General features: G+C 44.1%; 1 long non-coding RNA gene across 1 annotated transcript; it reads left to right on the plus strand.

Annotated features, from left to right (window-relative positions):
* The first annotated feature begins 10047 nt into the window (after positions 1-10047).
* On the plus strand, positions 10048-10844 carry LOC311135256. Its single transcript, XR_014613751.1, has 2 exons — positions 10048-10462; positions 10594-10844. It is a non-coding gene; the product is annotated as an uncharacterized lncRNA (long non-coding RNA).
* Positions 10845-15768: the final 4924 nt, after the last annotated feature.

Below are 15768 nucleotides of genomic sequence, written 5' to 3' on the forward strand. Positions count from 1 at the left end.
GGGATGCATTGGAGTCAATATGGGCCAGCATCCCTGTGGAAGGTTTTCGACACCTTGTAGAGTTCATGCCCCCAACGAATTTAGGCTGTTCTGAGTGCAAAAAGGGGGGGTTGCAACTCAATATTACAAAGGTGTTCTTAATGTTTTGTACACTCAGTGCACATCTTAGACTCTAGAGAATAGATAAACAAAAACATATCTCAGTCATAGCAAGTAGGATGTTTCTGTAACCGCTACTGAGATTGTTGTTACCGTTTAATTACTCAGAAGTAATTAAAATATGTATCTCAAATACTTGTAACAGAAATACTGCGCATCTCCGCTCCTACGGCACTTACTTTCATTTGTTTTATAAACTGGTACTGGTCTTGTGGGTGTCCTAGAGCAAAACAACCTTTCACCTTTCCATAGAGGGGTGTAGCCCAAACTGTTCGGACGCTACAGACAGAAGTTGGCAGATCGGCGGCACCGACTTCAGATGAGTCCCGTGACGCTTGTTGGGGTTGGAGAACACCATTGTGTTCGTGAGAGTCTCATCTTTACATTTTAGTTTGTAGGCGAAACCTTTCGGACACTACCGACGTTTTCGTGAGAAGACCGATTTTCAGGGATGTCTCATGGGCTGACAAACACCACTGTAGCTCGACCACCTTCCACCACAGTGGATTGAGAGGTGGATTCAGATGCATCCCATGCATAAAACCAGATATCTCTAGTTTAAACAGACAGATTTTGATGGGGATTTTTTTATTATGCTCATTATATTAATTAAGCTTATGCCACTTAAATATAAATAACATTTAAAAAAATTATGCAATCTGTTACTTGGACTTATTGCACCTGTTACTGAAATAGTTGTTCCAGTTCAGGTTTAGGTAGTCTCATATCTTCCCAACCCGACAGTCATTTTTTATGCAGTTTGTGGGTGAATAAAAAAACCAAATTGTTAGATATTCCCACTCTGGCTGGATTCCAAAAGGAATTACACATTACTTACAGGCCTGAAAATCATGAGTTGCAGGCCACTTCATTGTAACATATTCACTTACAATCAAAAAAAAAAAAAGACTGCAACAACAATGGCTTTTCACAGAAAAATACAGTAATGGCTGGTAACTCTATAATTCACCAGATAAATAAGGCTTTACACTAAGCAGTGTGTTAATTTAACACTGAAAAGTGTGGGCCCATATAGACACTGGACTAGTGTTACATTTAACACTGTCAGTGTTAGATTTAACACTGGAGAATTTGCTGTGCGGGAATGTCTCTAAAGTAGCCTATAACTTTCCAATAATCAGATTTGAGTTACCAATTCATGATTCATTAGTTCAACAATTTCGTTAACATTAATCTGTTTTGATCAAATAGTAATTCCACACGAAATATACAAGACACCAGCCAAGCTGTTTCTATTTTTTCAGCACCATGTCGTTCCACAGTTCAGCACCAGGAGGTGAATAGCACACATGACATCACTGCCTTAACCTAGCACTTGGTTTTGCACGGCTCCTACAATGTGCAAAGAAAACTACCCCAAATAATTGAAAGGCTTATGTGTCACAAAGGAACCATGAGGGGAGGGGTTATAAGCTGACATATGGAATAGGTTTAAGATGGTCATACTGTACCATGGATCATTTAGCTATTTGATTTGGAATTTTAGGACCCCTTTTGGTATCATAAATGTTGCTAAACATAAAAAATATATATATATTTGGCCTTTAGTGACAACACATTGAATAACACATAAATGGCCAAAAAGGAATAAGGTTTTGAAGTGTCTGTCCTTTATGTAGGAGATATAAGAAAGCTCAGGAAATATTTTTGTTTTTCTTTATACATACAGTGCATTCGTAAAGTATTCAGACCCCTTGACTTTTCCACATTTTGTTACATTAAGGCCTTATTCTAAAATGGATTAAATGAAAAAAAGATCCTCATCAATATACACACAATATCCCATAATGACAAAATGAAAACAGCTTTATAGAAATGTTTGCAAATGTATTAAATACAAATCAGAAATACCTTATTTACATAAGTATTCAGACCCTTTACTATGAGATTAGAAATTGAGCTCAGGTGCATCCTGTTTCCATTGATCATCCTCAAGATGTTTCTACAACTAAATTCAATTGATTAGACATGATTTGGAAAGGCACACACCTGTCTATATAAGGTCCCACAGTTGACAGTGTATGTCAGAGCAAAAACCAAGCCATTAGGGTGAAGGAATTGTCCGCAGAACTCAGAGACAGGATTGTGTCTGCACCATTAAAGGTCCCCAAGAACACAGTGGCCTCCATCATTCTTAAATGGAAGACGTTTGGAACCACCAAGACTCTTCCTAGAGCTGGCGGCCCGGCCAAACTGAGCAATCGGGGGAGAAGGGCCTTGGTCAGGGAGGTCTCTGGAGGGACCTGAAAATAGCTGTGCAGCGACGCTCCCCATCCAACCTGACAGAGCTTGAGAGGATCTGCAGAGAAGAATGGGAGAAACTCCCCAAATACTGGTGTGCCAAGCTTGTAGCATCATACCCAAAAAGACTCAAGGCTGTAATCGCTGCCAAAGGTGCTTCAACAAAGTACTGAGTAAAGGGTCTGAATACTTATGTAAATGTGTTATTTCAATTTTTATTTTATATTAAATTTGCAAACATTTATAAAAAACAGTTTTTGCTTTGTCATTATGGGGTGTTGTGTGTAGATCGATTAGAAAAAACAACACATTTGATCCATTTTAGAATAAGGCTGTAACGCAACAAAATGTGGAAAAAGTCAAGGGGTCTGAATATTTTCCGAATGCACTGTATTTAACCCCTTTTTTGGGTAGGCAGAGAACTACCTCCATACATTTTTTTTACCGGTACCGGTTACCTTCAGACGAATCCCGTGACACCTGTGGGGGTCGTAGAGCAAAACGGAGAACACCATCGTGTTTGTGAGAATCTCAATGGGATCGCATGAGTTTGTAGCCCAAACACTACAAACAGAAGTTGGCACATCGACGGTACCGACTTCAGACGAATCCCGTGACACTTGTGGGGGTCATAGAGAAAACCAGTTTTCGGGATTACATTTACATTTTAAATTTTAGTCATTTAGCAGACGCTCTTATCCAGAGCGACTTACAGGAGCAAAAAGGGTTAAGTGCCTTGCTCAATGGCACATCGACAGATTTTTCACCTAGTCGGCTCGGGGATTACTGGCACGGTTACTGGCACAACACTCTTAACCACTAAGCTACCTGCCGCCCCCCACTTCATTGCTTCCACTTACAGTCCATTCAGATCTGTGCACCCTAAAGGGCTAGGGGGAAGGTGTAGGGACGCATGGTGGGTCACTGATCAGCACTGACCAATGAGATGGATCCTATTTGGACAAACCTCATGGTCTGACAAACACCACTGTAGCTCAGCCACCTTCCACCACAGATGTGGAAGGCTGCCATAGGCAGATGCGTTGGACTGAGACGCAGCCCATGCAAAAAAAATTATCTAGTTTAAACTGACAGATTTTGATAGGTATTTTTTATATTTTACTTATATTGACGCACCGGTGTGTCAATAGACTCGAGGGGGATATTATCTACCTTAGTTCATTGCATTGTCACTCTGGATAAGAGCGTCTGCTAAATTTCCCAAATGTTGTCATTGGCATTGTTTCCTGACGGAACTCATTAGAGTAATACTCAGCATGCTTTGCAATTGTTTATTTTTACATAAACCTTTACATTTATTTAATTTAGCAGATGCTCTTATCACACCATAGTGGCATCAGACTTTTGAGACCAATGTAGGGTGAAAGGGGGCAACAAAATTGTGAACCGCTATAAAGAAATGGTAAAGAAATGTATTTTGACAATACAAATTACCGCTTTCGAAAGCATCTTGTTACAAAATAGTGTGTAGTTCAGCCCAATATGTATTTCAAATATATTTAACATAAATACTGCTCATCTCCGGCCACGATGAGGTTCATTTTGAGACGTCAGCTAACTTTGTAAGCTACCTAGGTATAACTAACTAGTTAGCACCTAGCTAGTTAAATATCTGAGGCCGCATTTATTGTAGATGGGGATTTTAACAAAACAAATTTGAGGAAAACACTACTGAAGTTCTATAAACACATTGACTGTAGTCCTCGCGCTGCTAAAACACTCGACCACTGCTACTCCTACTTCCAGGATGCCTACAAGGCCCTCCCCCACCCTGCCTTCGGCAAATCTGATCACGCCTCCATTTTGCTCCTCCCTTCCTATAGGCAGAAACTCAAAACAGGAAGTACCCGTGCTAAGGACTATTCAACGCTGGTCTAACCAATCGGAATCCACGCTTCAAGATTGTTTTGATCACGCGGACTGGGATATGTTCCGGGTAGCCTCTGAGAATAACATCAACGGATACACAGATACGGTGACTGAGTTTATTAGGAAGTCTATAAGAGATGCTGCACACACTCTGAATATTAAAACCTACCCTAACCAGAAACCGTGGATAGATGGCAGCATTCGCGCCAAACTGAAAGAGCGAACCACCGCATTTAACCATGGCAAGGTGAATGGGAATATGGCAGAATACAAACAGTGTAGTTATTCCCTCCGTAAGGCAATCAAACAGGCAAAACGTCAGTATAGAGCAAAAGTGGAGTCGCAATTCAACGGCTCAGACACGAGACGTATGTGGCAGGGTCTACAGACCATCATGGACTACAAAAGGAAAACCTGCCACGTCGCGGACACCGACGTCTTGCTTCCGGACAAGCTAAACACCTTCTTCACCCGCTTTGATGATAACACAGTGCCACCAATGCGGCCCGCTACCAAGGACTGTGGACTCTCCTTCTCCGTGGCCGACATGAGTAAGACGTTTAAGCGTGTTAACCCTCGCAAGGTTGCCGGCTCAGACGGCATCACTAGCCGCGTCTTCAGAGCATGCACAGACCAGCTGGCTGGAGTGTTTACGGACATATTCAATCTCTCCCTATCCCAGTCTGCTGTCCCCACTTGCTTCAAGATGTCCATCATTGTTCCTGTACCCAATAAATCAAAGCTAAATTACTATGGCCCTGTAGCACTCACTTCTGTCATCATGAAGTGCTTTGAGAGGCTAGTCAAGGGTCATATCACCTCTACCTTACCTGACACCCTAGACCCACTTCAATTTGCTTACCGCCCCAATAGATCCACAGACGATGCAATCGCCATCGCACTGCACACTGCCCTATCTCACCTGGATAAGAGGAATACCTATGTAAGAATGCTGTTCATTGACTATAGCTCAGCATTCAACACCATAGGACCCTCCAAGATCATTAAGCTCGGGCCCTGGGTCTGAACCCGCCCTGTGCAACTGGGTCCTGGACTTCATGACGGGCCGCCCCCATGTGGTGAAGGAAGGAAACAACACCTCCACTTCGCTGATCATCAACACAGGGGCCCCACAAGGGTGCATGCTCAGCCCCCTCCTGTACTCCCTGTTCACTCATGATTGCGTGGCCACGCACACCTCCAACTCAATCATCAAGTTTGCAGACGACACAACAGTAGTAGGCCTGATTACCAACAATGATGAGACAGCCTACAGAGAGGGGGTGAAGGCCCTGGGAATGTGGTGCCAGGAAAATAACCTCTCCCTCAATTTCAACAAAACAAAGGAGCTGATTGTGGACTTCAGGAAACAGCTGAATAAATTTGGCTTGGCACCTAAAACCCTCACAAACTTTTACAGATGCACAATTGAGAGCATCCTGTCGGCTGTATCACCGCCTGGTATGGCAAGTGCACCGCCCTCAACTGCAGGGCTCTCCAGAGGGTGGTGCGGTCTACCCAACGCATCACCGGGGCAAACTACCTGCCCTCCAGAACACCTACAGCACCCAATGTCACAGGAAGGCCAAAAAGATCATCAAGGACAACAACCACCTGAGCCACTGCCTGTTCACCCCACTATCATCCAGAAGGTGAGGTCAGTACAGGTACATCAAAGCTGGGACCGAGAGACTGAAAAACAGCTTCTATCTCAAGGCCATCAGACTGTTAAATAGCCATCACTAGGTCGGATTCCACCCGGTTACGTAACCCTGCACCTTAGAGACTGCTGCCCCTTATACATAGACTTGAAATCACTGGCCACTTTAATAATGGAACACTAGTCACTCTAATAATGTTTACATGTTTTTGCTTTACTCATCTCATATGTATATACTGTATTATATTCTACTGTATTCTAGTCTATGCCACTTCGACATTGCTCATCCTAATATTTCAAATATTTATATATTCCTTAATTCCATTATTTTACTTTTAGGTTGTGTGTATTGTGTGTATTGTTGTGAATTGTTAGATATACTGCACTGTTCGAACTAGAAACAGAAGTATTTCACTACACCCGCAATAACATCTGCTAAACATGTGTATGTGACAAAAAACATTTGATTTGATTTGAACAACATTTTAATAAAAACAGCAGATTATTGACCTAAAAGGTTAGCTGTGTTAGCCCAGCCGCTAGCTTATCTAGGGTCAGTGATACATAGAGCAACCATGTACTGTCTATCTAAGGGGACAACTGCAATCATTTTGCAAGCATCATAAAATTAACTTCATAAAATGTTACCTGTAATGCTCATCTACTGTAGTCTAATTGTCATCGCCTTATTTTCATACTGTACCTAAGTTACAAAGGTTGGATTTCCACTAAACAATGTCAGCACTTAAAAGGCATGTGCAGAATCTGGTATATGGTTTGCCTCAAATACTGTACATTGTCTACTGGTATCATTTTAAATTGAGAACCTACAGTTCAACTATTCTCTGCTTCGATGACAGATGCCCACAAGGCCAGTAATACCATCATGCTGTAGGCCTATGGCTGCATTGGCAATGCATGCCATATGAGAAGGTGCTAAATGGATTAAAATAGCTGATATACTGAGCGAGAGTGACAATAAAATAAAACAGATTGGAGATCTTACAACTAGGCAAAAAGGAAATTTGAGAATACACTTCCCCCCTTTATTGCAAGATTGTGATATGTGTTTAATCAACATTGACGCTAGTGCATTTCAAATAATAGTTTAACAGTTACAACTAATTTAAACACATCACTTCAAAATGTACAAATAAAGCTAACTCGTATGGAAAGATTAGACATCTTAGTCTAAACAACAATAGATAATGGAGTAGTGACAAGTAGGCTATTATTTCTAAAGCATAATTTCAGGGGAACAATAAAAAACTCAATACCACCGGTAGCCAACCATGATCCCTGATTTACTGGGTGAGCAGTCTTCTATTCCAGCCCAACAATAGCACACTTGATTATCAACTAATTCGATTTTATAAAATGAATCAGGTGTGTTATTGCTGGGCTGCATTAGAATCATGCACACCTAGCAGACCTCCAGCAGGGTTGGCCTGCTCCAAATGTAATAGGCTAAAACATTGTGTGTGATGTTTAACTGTATTTTTGTATATAATATTACCTAACATAGGTAGGCCTACACATATAATCCATGGCAGATAGGATATACCCTTAGTCTCTTGAGACATTCATTGGGTCCTCTCTCTTCATCTAAAAACAGGCTTTCACAGCTTTACATATCTGAGGACAAAAAACATCACAAAGAAACAGGGTTCATTATACGCAAATTAGACAGAACTGAATATTATGTTGCTATTATCTCTCTGTCCTCAATGTTTTCCCCTCTAGGGACTGGAACATATTTTAGCCTACACTCTCCCTTTACTGACAGCTAGAGCTGCAATTGCACCCTTTCCCATGGCTGTTATCTACAAATGCATTTGGAGACTGTGCTTTTAATTTACAATGATTGCTTCAAGAAATTCTCAAGACCTCCAAGGGAGGCGTGACAACGATGTGATTTTGGAAGTATGGCAACGTGAGTGTGACGACGTGTGAAAGAAGGAGTCAGGCGCAGGAGGTAAAATACCAAAGTCCAGAGTTTAAACCATTTGCATAAATCAAACACCCCAAGCGTCAAACAAAACTGTACAAGGGAAAACATCCACCTTGGCAAATAACACAGTGAAATGTAGCTCAACCAAGCTACACGCTCTCACAATAAAACAATCACTCACAAAGACCAGGGGAACAGAGGGAACATACTTACTTATACACATACTAATTAGGGGAATGAGCACCAGGTGTGTGTGATTGACAAGACATGACAAGTGGAGTGATGAGAATGGGATTGGCAGTAGCTAGTACTCCAGTGACGACGAACGCCGAAGCCTGCCGAACCAGGAGGGGGGGCAGCCTCGGCGGAACTTGTGTCATACAGCTGAGACAGTGCGTCTGCCTTCACGTTCTTCGTACCCGGAATGTATGAGAGTGTGAAATCAAACCGGGTGAAGAAGAGGGCCCACCTGGCCTGGCGAGGATTCAGCCTCCTCGCTGCCCGAATGTACTCCAGGTTACGGTGGTCTGTCCAGACGAGGAAAGGGCGTTTCGGCCCTTCGAGCCAATGTCTCCACACTGTCAAGGCTCGGACAACAGCCAACAGCTCCCGATCACCAACGCCGTAGTTCTGCTCCGCCGAGCTGAGCTTCTTAGAAAAGAAGGCACAGGGGCGGAGCTTGGGTGGCGTGCCCGAGTGTTTGGATAAGACAGCTCCTATCCCTACCTCGGACGCATCCACCTCCACTACGACCAGTAGTGATGGATCGGAGTGAGCCAGTATCGGGGCTGAGGTGAACCGTGGTTGGAGTCGGCCACTTACACACGGCTGCAATGCGGTCTTCCTCCATCTCCACACCTTTGGTGGTAATGCGATATCTGAGGAAGGAGTTTGACTGCTGGAAATACTCACACTTCTCTGCCTTGGAATAAAGATACTTTTCCAGCAGTCGGACCAGTACTTTGCGAACCAGGGACACATGCTCGGCGCGCGTAGCGGAATACACCAGGATGTCATTGATGTAGACCACCACACCACGACCAAGCATGTCCCGAAACATCTCGTTCACAATGGACTGGAAAACTGATGGAGCATTCATCAAACCGTAGGGCATCACCAGGTATTCATAATGCCCCGAGGTTGTGCTGAATGCTGTTTTCCAATCATCCCCTACCCGAATACGCACCAGGTTGTAGGCACTCCTGGGCCCGTATCCTTAAAGATTCTGAGAATCCTCTCAGAGAGCTCCTAACTTAACCTAAAAATTCCTTGCCAGGAGTTTTAGCTTAGAAGTGATTCCAGAACATTTTCAGTGAACTCTGAGCCAGGGCCCGTATCCTTAAAGATTCTGAGAATCCTCTCAGAGAGCTCCTAACTTAACCTAAAAATTCCTTGCCAGGAGTTTTAGCTTAGAAGTGATTCCAGAACATTTTCAGTGAACTCTGAGCCAGGAATGGATGAAAAATCCTATCTTAGTGAGGAGGTGTGGTTGACCCCGTTGCTAGGTATGAGTCATCATTTCAAAAGCCGTGATTGGTTGATCCTACAAGTTTGATGAAAATGAACTTTTGGTGATAATGAGCAAAGGATGTACCCTCAAATCAATAAACATAATTATACACTCTAATCTTATGCAGACTATAATTGTAAATAATATTTCACATTCAAGAAAATATCTGGAAAATGAATAGTAAGCTGTAGGGGTTATAGCCTAACATTAGAATCTAAAATATGTGAAAACTTAAGCTCATTACACCCTGTTCAAATAATGATTTGTGTCTCATTTGCTCATATTAATATCCTAGCTGGCATATTTTGTACTTTCACTTCCATATGGACCCCATTGAAAACAAGATGGCCTATCTCAAGGGGCTGTCCTTAATGAAGTAGAAATTGCAACGTTACAACTCAGTGTGAACTTAACGAGGGTAACACAGCTCAGCTTTTAACAATGTCTGTGATTGCTGGCTGGTCTATTTATGAAGGCTTGTTAACAAATATCCTACAAACACAGAAAATGGAGAAAAAAAGGAATCGCAAGCCGAACTGGACTGAGGAGCAAGGTTTGTTGCTGGCCCAGTTGGTGAACGAACATAAAGGTATGTTACGAGGAAAATGTGGCCCAACTGTCACTAGCCAAGGCAAGAGGCGCGCCTGGGACACAATATCCCAAACAATCAATGCCTCTTTTCCACTGGTGGTGCGGACAGGCGACGATTGTGAGAAAAGGTGGTATGTGCTGCAGTCCAAGGCAAAAGATGAGATTGCAGCACACAAGCGGGAATCCTCACTCACAGGTGAGCAAAATACTATGGCCTACCACATAATCTGGCAATTTGCTCCTGCTGGCAAAGTTAATTTACATGCCTAAGTACTGTGTTCATTGACTGTTTCTTTCTAGGGGGTGGACCACCTGCAAAGCGGCTGTCCCAGGTGGCCGACACTGTCTTTCAAGTCCTGGGACACTCTGAGGTCAGTGTCACCGGGCTGCCAACAGGCATTGACACGTCAATGATGCAGGCCCTTGAAATGCAGCAAAGGTAGGACACAGGGTTATTCATATCAACAGTGTTTATTCATTGCAGAAGCCATTTCATGTGTTATCCATGCTCATTGTATTAAATTAATTTAATCAAAACAATAATTAAACTAGGCCTATGTATTTCTGTAGCATGGAGCCATCACAAGAACCGGGCCCATCAAGTTTGCCGCCTGAACCATCTGCAGCTGCTACTCAGGATAGCCCGGCGGATCAAACACCATTCCCATCCGCAGCACCTGCTCCGTCAGCATCCCTGCAGGAGAGAAGATTGCAACTCACAATTGATGTGTTTGAACAACAAAAAAAAGTCCTTTCCCTTCAGGAGGAGTACTACCGCCTTAAAATTGAACACCTAAAAAATAAACCATTTAGAGATTGTGTTCTGTGTCTTGCATTTAACAGTTGCAGGTGATGTGCAGTAAAACTGTGGTAGTTCTTAATACCATCACAAGTTCTCAAATGACATGGGGCTACAGCTTGCCTGAAATGTAAATTTGTGAAGTTTGCCCTGTAAGGCAGTCCAGTCTGGGCTCGGTTCCCCTGTGGAATGTGAATATCTTCTTCACCACCATCCTCATCGTTGTCTCCATCCTCATCCTCATCGCCATCCTCCAGAGGTTCTGCAATCTGTCTAACCTTGCAAATATTGTGTAATATTGCACAGGCTATGATGACTTTGCTGACTTTTTCAGGCCTCAGCCGCACCTCTCCGTGGAGAACATGAAAGCGCCTCTTAAGCTGGCCTATGCCACGCTCCACCACCGCTCTTGTTGTCTTGTGGGCCCTACAATAGAATACAGACCTTTAATTATTTGATGGAAATATTGCACTACTTGGATGCTCTAACATATTGCTTGCATTTCATTTCCATGATTTTTGTATTGTTTGGCTTACCTGTTATAGTTTAGTTGGGGCCCTTGGCGTGGCTGGAGGTAAGGTGTAAGGAGCCATGGTTTGCATGGGTAGCCACTGTCCCCTAACAAGTGGCAATTAGCTGGCACATAGCGTCTCTCAAAAAGCTGTCTGATGCCACTCTCGGAGAGCATTCTCGCATCATGTGTGGAGCCTGGCCATTTAGCCACAATGTCCAAAATCTTCCAGGCCGCATTGAACACTATTTGCACATTGATGCTGTGGAAATTCTTCCTGTTAACAAAGACAGCCTCGTCCTCTGATGGCGCAATTATTCTCACATGTGTTCCATCAATTACACCCACAACGCCAGGGAATCCTGCAATGTCCATAAATGCCCTTGTATGTGTGTGTAAAGTGCGGGCATCCAGCGGGAATGAAACAAATTGTGTCACAATATTAGGTTGTGACAAAGCTGTCAGTGTTTGGGTGATGACTCTGCTGACGGAGGATTGGGACAGACCCAAGTCATCACTGCTGCATTGTTGCATTTTCCCTGTTGCCAAATACCTCAGGGTTGTGATTACTTTCTTCTCCGGTGTAATAGCGTTGTGGCGTCGAGTTGGTGAAGTAATTGCATCTCTAAGGAGATCCACCACAAACATGATTCCTGCACGATCCAATCTGTAGCGTCTCAATAATTCCCTGTCATCCAGTGTTTGCAGGACATCTCTCCTGCCTCCTCTGTTGGCCATTTTGTGCAGCTGCTTAGGGTAACTCCTAAGCCACTAAAAGTCCTCTTCCCTGCTCTTAGCAGATCTCGCCTTAGGAGCCCTTTTAAGCGCTAGGACTCTTGAGGAATAGCTTTTATATTAACTGGGATTTTCGTGTCACTTTTAGGGGAAATTCTAAGAAAACGTCATGCCTCTGAGAATTTTCTTAGAATTTGGCCGCTAGGAGCCACTTTTTGCACAAAAATTCTTTAGAGATACGGGCCCTGGGGTCTAATTTGGTGAAAAAAACGGGCCCCATGCATTGACTCAATCACTGAAGGAATGAGGGGAAGAGGATATCTAAATCGTACCGTCACATTATTCAGTGGTCGATAATCAATGCACGGGCGTAAACCGCCATCTTTCTTCTTCACAAAGAAGAAACTCGAGGAGGCAGGTGAAGTGGAGGGACGTAGATACCCCTAAAGCAGGGACTCGGTGACGTATATTTCCATAGCCTCCGTTTCAGCCTGCGACAGGGGATACACATGACTCCTGGGAGGTACAGCGTCTACCCGAAGGTTTATCGCGCAATCCCCCTCCCGATTAGGTGGAAATTTAGTCGCTTGCATCTTGGAAAACGTGAGCGCCAGATCATGTTATTCGGGGGGAATGTGCACGGTGGGGGTACCATCTGGACTTTCCACCGTGGTCGCACCAACGGAAACACCTAGATACCTACCCGGACACTGACGCGACCACCCCGTAAGAACCCTCTTTGGCCATGAGAAATTGGGGTTGTGAAGGGCTAACCACGGGATACTCAAGACTACCGGGTAAGCAGGAGACTCAATAATCATAAAAGGGGATCTGCTCAACATGTGTCTCCTGCGTAATCATGGTGACTGGTACAGTAACTTCCTTAACCAACCCGGACCCTAATGGTCGACTATCTAGTGCTCTGATGGGGAGTGGAATGGTTAGGGGAACCAATGAAATGCCTTGATGGTGTGCAAATGCCCTGTCCATGAAATTCCTTGCTGCGCTTGAATCGACTAGCACCTTACGCTGAGAACCTTCCAAGTGATATGGAAAGGAGATAGATAAAGTACAGTGCGCCGCAAAGGGCTCTGAACACGTTTGGGTGTTCGTTACCTGGGATGATGCATGAGTACCCTGCCTACCGCCTCCAGACCCAAAAGAACATTGACTGCGACGTGAGGTGGATTGTGCCTTCGTGCCAACAGAGTGGCACTGTCGCTGTCCTCCTGCGCTCTCTCAACCGGCAGCTCCCCCCAGCTCCATCTGCTCTGGGTCAGAGTCGTCCGGAGTGGGAATGGGCAGACCCCTACCAGGACGTCCTCTGGCTGCTAGTAGATTGTCCAGCCGGATGGCCATGTCCACCAGTTGGGAGAACGATAGCATGGCATCCCGGCAGGCTAGCTCCCGTCGGACGTCCTCCCTTAGGTGGACCGGAAATGGTCTATCAGGGCCCGCTCGTTCCACCCGGACCCCGCTGCCAGCGTCCGGAACTCCAGCGTGTAGCCCTGAGTGGTCCTCGTCCCCTGCCTTAGATGAACCAGTCGTTCGCCTGCCTCTCGACCCTCAGGCAGGTGATCAAAAATGGCCCGAAAGAGGCGAGCAAACTCCCCGTAGTTCTCCAACGCGGTACCTCCCTCGTTCCATACCGCATTGGCCCACTCCAGGGCTCTCCCACAAAGGCAGGAAACGAGGACAGATACCTTCTCCCGCTCCCGGGGCTCCGGCCTGATGCTGGAGAAATACAACTCCAGTTGGAGTAGGAATACCTTACATCGTGCTGCAGTCCCGTCAAACGCCGGTGGCCGGGATATCTGGATCCCTCCAGGGGCTGGGGTGTAGGTGGCTGGATCCGGTTGACCAGCTGGTCTCGATAGATCGGATCCTCTCCTCTCCAGGCATTCTACCACCTGAAGAACCCGATCCATCACTTCCCCCAAGCTGGCCAACATCGAGGAATGCTCTTGCCACAATTCCAGGCATGCGGTCTTCTCCTGCTGACTCCATATCAGATCAGGTGAGTGATTCTGTGACGACGTGTGAAAGAAGGAGTCAGGCGCAGGAGGTAAAATACCAAAGTCCAGAGTTTAATCCGCCCTAAGCGTCAAACGAAACTGTACAAGGGAAAACATCCACTTTGGCATATAACACAGTGAAATGTAGCTCAACCGAGCTACACGCTCTCACAACAAAACAATCACTCACAAAGACAAGGGGAACAGAGGGAACACTTATACACATACTAATTAGGGGAATGAGCACCAGGTGTGAGTGATTGACAAGACATGACAAGTGGAGTGATGAGAATGGGATCGGCAGTAGCTAGTACTCCGTTGACGACGAACGCCGAAGCCTGCCCGAACCAGGAGGGGGGGCAGCCTCGGCGGAAGTCGTGACAGTGAAGAGTATTTCTGTCAGTAATAATACCCTTTTGCGTGGAAAAACTAATTCTGATTGGGTAAACCTGGCTCCCAAGTGGGTGGGCCTATGCCCTCACAGGCCCACCCATGGCTGCACCACTGCCCAGTCATTTGAAATCCATAGATCAAATCAAATCAAATCACATTTCATTTGTCACATACACGTGTTTAGCAGATGTCATAGCGAGTGTAGTGAAATGCTTGTGCTTCTAGCTCTGACAGTGCAGTAATATCTAACAATTTCACAACATATACCCAATACACACAATCTAAGTAAGGAATGGTATTAAGAATACATATATGGATGAGCAATGACAGAGCGGCATGGTCTAAGATACAGTAGAATATTATAGATTACAGTTTATACATATGAGATGAGTAATGCAAGATATGTAAACATTATTAAAGTGACCAGTGTTCCATTTCTTAAAGTGGCCAGTGATTTATATTCTGTCTATAGGCAGCAGCCTCTAATGTGCTAGTAATGGCAAGATTAGGGCCTTATGAATTTATTTCAATTGACTATTTCCTTTTATGAACTGTAACTCAGTTAAATATTTGAAATTGTTGCATGTTGCATTTATATTTTTGTTCAGTATATGTGGAGCCATAATGACTCAAATAACCCTTTGAGTTCATTAATGATTCTTTACAGTTCACTAAAGGGTTCGTTGGTCTTCTAGTGATAATTAAAATGTAGGAGAGGCGGCTCATTCAAATATTTTGGGGCATGGTTTGCTCACAGCTCTTTTTGTGCAACCGTGAGTGTCATTTCAGTTTATCTAATGTGTAATGTTTTGCCATTGCACATTACATATGTGAATGGCAAGTAAAAATGTATTCTGAAAGGTTCATGTTCTGCCTTGTGTCAAATAAGAATTCTTGACTAAGTAAGTAATTATTTTCTCAGGAACACTCAGCTGTTCCAGAGATAGCTCACTTCATTTAACTTGTCAATTAACACCTATTACATTTTAAAGGTCATTAACAGTCAAAATCATATTTTTCATGAAATGGATGATATTTGAAGGAAACCAGATCAAAGTATGAAACATGAATGTTGCTTGATCATAAAGTTACTGGTCCCCTCCCCCATGTCAAACACTTGGATATATTATTAAAGGGACAAGGTGACATCACCTTAACTCCCATAATACACCAATGGTAACATGAGAAGGTGTGTTTGCAAATGGGCGTGGTTTATATAGATAAAAAAGTCTTTGCCATAGATGAATAGGGTCAACTTTTAATTATATTTGCTGACACCCTACAGTCAAATT

The sequence above is a fragment of the Coregonus lavaretus genome (assembly GCF_964263955.1).
Source record: "Coregonus lavaretus genome assembly, chromosome: 9".
NCBI classification, from domain to species: domain Eukaryota; kingdom Metazoa; phylum Chordata; class Actinopteri; order Salmoniformes; family Salmonidae; genus Coregonus; species Coregonus lavaretus.